The following is an 8,018-nucleotide window of genomic DNA, read 5'->3' on the forward strand; positions in this document are numbered from 1 at the left end:
AAGTTAAAGAGCGTATATGAATTTAACGTCAACTTGACACAAACCTATGCATATGTAGGATGAGGGAATCTTAAATTATCAAAGTCCCTCTTTCAAATTGGCCTGTAATGATTGATGTGGAAGGACACAACCTACTGTAGTCAGTGCTATCCATCGACAGGTGGACCTAGATTGTATAAGAAAGCAAGCTGAGCAAGCCAGAAGGAACAAGCCAGTGAGTAACACTCTCACATGGCTTCTCTTTCAGATCCTGTCCCCAGGTTCCTGCCCTGACTTCCTTCGATGATGGATTATGATGTGTAAGTGTGAGCCAAATAATCCTTTTCCTCCCTAGGTTGCTTTTGATCATGGTGCTTTATTATAGCAATAGAAACCTTAACTAAGACAAGCAGAAATATGACATAATACCTCAGGAGGGATATTTCTGTCTATATAGGACCTGAGCTAAGGCAAAACTTGCACAAAGCCATTTGTGGTACCTAGCTTTATGGTTAGTAATCTATCCCATGATCTCCAGTTGCTGAGATCCCAAAATCAACTCTACCCTAGACAGAAAACTCACAAATGCCATAATAGGATTTTAATTTCCTCTGTGTGCTACAGCCTCGATTTACTTAAGAGCTAAATTATGTGTTTAAATGCTGCTTGTTGTGATGTGTGCATCTTTCTGACTGATATGCAACGGGGAGCCCTGCTTATCTGTGTCGTATTTCTCGGCTTATAAAACCCATCAAGTGTCTTTTCATTGAACACTTTAATGGTTCTGTAGCTTGTTTCCGTCAGAGTTATGCATAGCAGGCTGATGAAGAAAAAAGAATGTATTTGTCCCCAACTCCAAAGTTAATAATTTTGTCTGTTTTAGCTGATTATTATGGCATTTCTCTACATATTTCTAAGCATAGATATTTCTGCTTTACTCTCAAATGTGTTATGTACAAAGCCTACACTACTCCTATTCATGACCACAGTAACAGATTTATGAGAAAGATGGGCTTGAGAGCAGATCATGCAAAAGTTACAGATCTTGGAAATGTGGAGTTTCAAGTAAAAAAGTAAGAAGCCTAATAAAAAAAGAGCCACACAAACAAATCCTCAAGGGCCTTCTCACCAGTGATTCAGGTGATGCATCCTTTTGCAGCCTGATCCTCTACGCAGTTTTGCCTTTGCATTGGTAGTGGCTGAGGGCACCTGCTTCTAATAGAACCCAATTTCATAAAAATCAAGTCTCTTTTCAAGCTGTGGCCTCCATCAGCAATCTGCTCATGATATGAAAGAGATGCCTCTGTAGTTTCTTCATTCATTTTCCTCAGCATCCCCCATATTTTAAACTAATCAGAAATTGTAATGATCCTTACAGCCACTAAAACATCACGTCCCTCCCGCCCCCCGCAAAGGAAGGCATACATGTGTGACTTTTCAGCTTTTGAATTTCTTTGTTCTTAACATTCTCAGAAGTAGCTCACACGTTTCTCTTAAATTCTGTAAAAGTTTGCCTTTGACAGCTTCCCAGCAGCTACTGAAAAGATTAACTTGCAGTCCTAGAAGACCTCTTACATAGGTACAGAAAAACTTGCACAAAGCAATTCTCAGTTAAATGACATACTCTGACTATAATTTAATTTATGGCCTTTGATAGTATTTATTGGTATTCTTGCCTCAGAGGTGAAATGTTGTGTCCTTCCCCAACTTTGAGCATAAACTTCTATTGTCTCTCTTAACAATGTGGATCCAAATATATTAGGACTTGGGTTGAATGAATTCCACTCAAATTTATAATGTGTTGCTTATGTGTTATCCTTAATTGGTTTATATAATGCTTTGGTTCTATTTGTTCTCCATATAATTCCCTGTTTTAGAAAAAAAATTCAACACCCAACACTATGGTAGAGTACAAAGCTTTTCAGGGCTCAGTTAGACTAGGTAACTGTTAGATAAGGTCATTTGTATTGTGACTAATCTAGACTGGCATTTATTTACTTGTCCTCTGTAACTCTTGATGGTTTTCCATGGTGTTCTCAGTTATTCTGCTTGTGCTGTGTGAACCACAGTCCATGAAGCCTATGCACAACCAATTGGTTTTCCCTTCATGGTTCTGTGGGACTATCTTAATTTTTAGGGAGCGTTAGATTGTTTTTTTCATTTATTCTCTTTAATGGATCCATGAGTAAGTAATCTCCGAGAGGTTCATCATCCTACAATGATAGGCTAGCTAGGTACAAAGTGCAGTTCAACGATAGGTGAGCTAGATACAGAAGGCTCTTCCTGTTAAAATGCTGAAGTCACTGTGCTACTGCTCCCCACATTGATTTGATGAAATCTAATATTATTCTGTTTTCTAATATTTGTGAGTGTTTCTCTTTCATTCGTTGTGAAAACTTTTATGATCTGATCTGATGGTTTCTATTGATTGTGAGTCTTGACAGGTTCCTAGAGTAGTCACCTTAGGGGCAAATTTCTGAGCATGTCTATGAGAGATTATCTAGATTACATGAACTAAATTGGAAAGGCCTACCCCACTGCTTGACTGAATAACAAAGGGAAAGCAAGCTGAGTGCCAGCATTCCTCTCTCTGGTTCCTGATGACGGATGCAGTGTGATCAACCACCTCCATTCCTGCCACCCTGGCTTCCCTGCCATGATGGTATCTTCTCCAGCTGTGCGCAAACTCAGCCCTTTCTTTATCATGGTGCTTTTGTTATATATTTTGTTCTAGCAACACAGACAGGGTCTGAACTCATTGCCATCTGGAAATTTCATAGCATCTTGCTTTATTGTGTTCTTTGGTTCCATTGTTAGGAGGTAGATAGCATGTTCTTTCCAGCACTACAATACATATGTGCGGAGTGCAGCAAATTTTTATTTTTCTCCCTTAGAGTACACCCTCCTGTGGTCTGTTTTTTTCCTGACAGCATCTTTCTAGAGCACTAATAAGTTACGGGAGCTGCTCTGGTCCTCTAAAACTCTAATCTTTTTTCTGCCATTTTTCATCCTACTGTCATTTTGTTCTACTTTGGGAAAACTGTCTTTAACTTTATTTCCTCTTTGCCAACATTTTCAATCACTGCTATAATATTTCAATTTTCTACAGACTTTTTCTCTGCATGTTTGTATTTTTACAATTTCCCGACCTTGTGCCAAATGCAAAACTTCTGTTTTTCCCTTAATAGTGGCATTATTCTCCAAGATAGGGACTTCCTTTAAACATCTGCTACCCTGTATATAGCTGCCTATTATGTAGTGTTTTAAGTTCTCCTGTGGTAACCCACCAGAGTGTAGCATGAAACACACCTGTTGCCTGAAGTTTATGACACAGCCCTGGGCTCATCTGGTCTCTTTCTGGGCATGTCTTTGTTTCTCTCCCACCACTCTCTGCCAAGATGATCTGAGGTTCTCAGGTCTGTGAGTCGGCCGCTTCTAACACATATGAGTTACAACTTCCTGGACTCTGTTTGCAGCCTTGACTGACATTGCTCCTATTGTACTCTCTTAACTTGGGGCTTATATTTCTCTGCCATGGTGACCAAGCTGGAGAGAGGACACATGATTCTGCATGTTCAATTTTTCCTGAGCTATCTGAAGTTTTATCTTGAATAGTGAGAATGAAAAGAGATCAGAAAAAGGGAAAACAATCATAAAGAAAAATTCCCTGAGTCAAGGGCAAGGGAATTGTCAATAGTAGTGCAAGAGATGTGGGGACTAAAAATGATAATAAAATAAAAATGTGATGAAGCTCTGCCCTGACAGTTATGTAGACTTAATATTTATGTAACAGCCTCTTCTTCTTCTCAGGATTTCATGTCTCTAGAACCTTCACAATCCCTCCAACTCCTCAGGACATTTAATTGTCTCTCTTTTTAAGTTAAAATGTAATTACATCAGTTTTCCTCTTCCCTTTCTTCCCTCCAACTCCTTCTATGCTTTCCTTACTCTCTTAAATGGAGGGCTTCTATTTCTTTAATTGCTATTTTCATATGCACACATATAAATGCATGAACATATAAATCAAGCAGACTGAGTCCCCTTTAATTGCTTGTATGTGTATGGTTTCAGGCCTAACCACTTTGTATTGGATAACCAACTAGACTAGTTAGGTAGTAACCCTAGGAGAGGTTACTTTTCCCTCTCTCAGAAGTCATTAGTTTCCGATAGTTCTTTGTATAGAAGTAGGACTCCTTGAGATGTCCCCATTCCACATTAGCAAATGTATTGATATTATACTATTCAGGTCTTGCTTAGGCAGCCATATTGTTGAGGTGTTATGGCTATAGCGTCCCTGTCATTTCTAGGAGACATCACATCAAACATCCTGGTCCTCTGGCTCTTACAATTTTTCTACCCCCTCTTCCTTAAATAGAAGAGTTGTGGTTTAGATCTGTCTGCTGGTTCTGGGTTCCCTGTGATCTCTTGATCTTTGCATTATGACCAGTTACAATTCTATGTCTCCTTTTGCTATAAAGAGATGCTTTTTTTAGGGGTGAAAAGCTACATTTATCTGTGGATATAAGGATATGTTTTAAAATGCAGTTATGAAAAATTCTGGTCTGGTAAAGTGGTGGTCCTGGACTCTTTTCTTATATTACCCAACTATCCCTGGGTAGTTGATGTCTTCAGCAATAGAGACTTATCTTCAAATTCCTTGACAACCAGTGACAACAGCAATAGCCTATTTTGTTTTGGGATTCACTTATCTTATGTTGACCAACCACTTAAACAGAAGTTTCTCATGCCTGGTGCTGGAGTTTATGTCAAGTAGTCTCTAGCTCTTGTGGGGAGCATTGCCAGCCCAAGCATCATAACTTCATTTAAGCTATTTATATATGTATACACTTATATGTATTGCACAATTTTAGGCAAATGTAAAATAATATGATTCCTTGGGGCTCTTTAAAACATCCTTATATTTATTTGTGCCTTTTTCATTAATCTGAGTGACAAATCTCAGCTCCTATAAAGGATAGGCTCTACCACAATGCACCTCTTCACACAGGAGTCATTGTTTGTTTCTCCCTGCCTTACTTACATCTCACATCCCATCTTGCTTCTAGCTCTCCTGGTAACATGACAGAAAACTTGGCTCTTTCACATCGATGTGATTTGATTCTATGGAACTATCTTTCCCTCTCCATCGAATTTGCTTTCACACAATCACTGTTTTCCTTCATTGACTCTGCATCCTGGATTTACATTTACTACATGCATAACCATGCCGCTCAATGACTCCATGAAAGTGATACCTTCTCTAGGTGTTTTCTGCCTACTGAAGGGGAAAACAGTTCCAGAAGATCCTTAGTCATACTTCTCAATTTTGCGTCTCTTTTCAACTTTGGGAAGAGTTTTTTTCTTGCTTGGACAATATAGTAACGTCATGACAAGTAGGTAAAATATCACTTTCCAAAGATAATTTTTTCCATTTTACTAAAAAAACTGCTTTATGGGCCAGTACATCAATTCTGATTAGCAGATGCATGATGCTCACAGGGAGCTCACAATGCACAGTTAGTATCACTCAGATTGACCACTCTTAATAGATTCTATAGACGGAATTGTAACTTTTTTTATTTTTCAGTCTTCTGCTTCTAGAGAGTGTAGAAGAAGAATGGGTTAGAGCAGATGTTTTTTTCAAGACAGAGATTTTCTGTGTAGTTTTGGTGCCTGTCCTGGATCTCGCTTTGTAGATCAGGCTGGCCTCTAACTCAGAGATCCACCTGGCTCTGCCTCCCAAGTGCTGGGATTAAAGGTATGTACCACCACTGCCCGGCTTAGAGAAGATTTTTAATTTGCTTCTGCTGATAATAGCTAAGGATGTGGTATGAACACAAGGTATGTCATTTACTCTCTTATAGTGAGTTGGCATTGGCTGACTATGGCACGGCCAATGCTTTTAGCAAACCTCGAGTAAAATGAGTTGCTAACCTCATGCTTAAATTTAAAAAAAAAAATTATGTCAGTCTGCAAATAGATACAAATAAACATGAGGGTCTAAAGCACCGCTCCATAACCTAACACCTGCTTTTCTAAAGGAAGCCTCAATTTTATGGGGTGAAATCTACTCTAAATGTTCTTAGTTATACTTTTCATTTGTGTGTGTTTCTGTGTGAGTTTATGGCACATGTGTGAAGACATCCATGGAGGCCAGAAGATGGAGTTGGGCTTTTTGGACCTGGAATCAAAGGCCCTTGTGGTGCTGGGAACTGACCCTGAATCTACTGGAAGAGCAACAAACACTCTTAACCACTGAGCCATCCATCTCACCAGCTCCATCAAATCCAGTTTAAAAAAATATATCAAATACTGATTATTCTCTCTGTTTCCACTCTTCAATGTAAACTTGAGATTCCATTTTACCCACAGCTGTAGCATGAATCTTAAATGGTTTTATTAATAAGAGCAAACCTGAAGCCAGGTATTGGGGTGAATGCTGAAAGATCAGAGAAGCAGAACAAGCCACAGCCACCTCACTTTGCCAGTTCCTCAGCTGACTCTGTTTCCTCAGACTGGAAGCCTCTGAGTCCTTATCCGGAATGAATCTCAGTTGAACTGTGCTGCTCAAAGCCTAAAAACTTAACCAGTCAAATGCTTGTAGTTCCTGGTCTTCACACCTTATATACCTTTCTTTCCGCCACCACTCCCTGGGATTAAAGGCTCACTTCTTGGGATTAAAGGCATGAGTCACCATGCCTAGCTGTTTCCAGTGTGGCCTTGAACTCACAGAGATCCAGGCGGATCTCTGCCTCTGGAATGCTAGGATTAAAGGTGTGAGTGTCATCATTTTCTGGTCTCTATGTCTGTCTAGTGACTGTTCTGTTCTCTGACCCCAGATAAGTTTATTAGGGTGCACAATATATTTTGGGGAACATAATATCACCATACACAGCAGCCAAGGTCAACTTAAAATGATGCTTACAGTCTTTTACCCCAGAGAGATTATGCAGTTTTATCCAAATTCATCCTACTTAGGTGCCATTTTCAGATTGGTTTTCCCAGGGGTAGCCACTGATTAAAACTAGACCAAACTATTTGATTTTCTATTTTCCTTCTGCTTCTCTCAGCTACCAAGAAAATATCTCACACTCTTGAATATTTTTTGATTTTTTAAACAATTATAAAGTACCTAAAACATACAAGGCTTCACATAGATGGTGTTACATTTGTTATATCCTTTATTTTTCAAAACTAATTAACAGAACAGAGGAAATAGCCAAGTTTCCATCTCATCAAGTAACTAAGACCAATGCTTCTCATACTGCTGCCTGACTAATAAGCAGTAGTCTTGAGACCTGGCCTCTGCAATTTCCTTTTGAACAAGACCTTTCCCAAGCCCCAGTTCACTCTCTCATGCAATGGGAGGTATGATTTGGATCATAATAAATCTCAGTGATAATAATAGAAAATAACAAAGAGAAGCCTTGATTGACACCATAGGTTTTGTTTGTTTGTTTGTTTATCTTGCATACAGTCCTTCTAACCTAAATAAGAGTGTGTTTTAATAAGACAGCAATAGGCCGGGTGGTGGTGGTGCACGCCTTTAATCCCAGCACTCGGGAGGTAGAGCCAGGTGGATCTCTGTGAGTTCGAGGCCAGCCTGGGCTACCAAGTGAGTTCCAGGAGAGGCTCAAAGCTACACAGAGAAACCCTGTCTCGAAAAACCAAAAAAAAAAAAAAAAAAAAAAAAAAGACAGCAATAGAGTTCATAGACTGGGCACATCTGTATTTGTAAGTTTTGTCTAGTCCCGCCTGGCCCTGTGGTCCCTCAGCTGCTTATAAAACAATCACTCAGAGGCTTAATATTATTTAAAACTGTATGACCTATGGCAGGCCTCTTACTAGCTAGCTCTTATATCTTATATTAACCCATTTCTACTCATTTATTTTTTTTCTACGTGTTTCATGGCTTTATTGATCTGCTGGCATGTTGCTCCTTGGGTGGCAGGCTGGTGCCTCTCTAGAGTTTATCTTTCTCTTTCCTGTCTCTCTCCTTAGATTTCTCACCTGCCTCTAAGCTGCCTTGCCATAGGCCA

This window comes from Peromyscus californicus, unplaced genomic scaffold (genome assembly GCF_007827085.1).
Source record: "Peromyscus californicus insignis strain IS unplaced genomic scaffold, ASM782708v3 Scaffold_13__1_contigs__length_99412109, whole genome shotgun sequence".
NCBI classification, from domain to species: domain Eukaryota; kingdom Metazoa; phylum Chordata; class Mammalia; order Rodentia; family Cricetidae; genus Peromyscus; species Peromyscus californicus.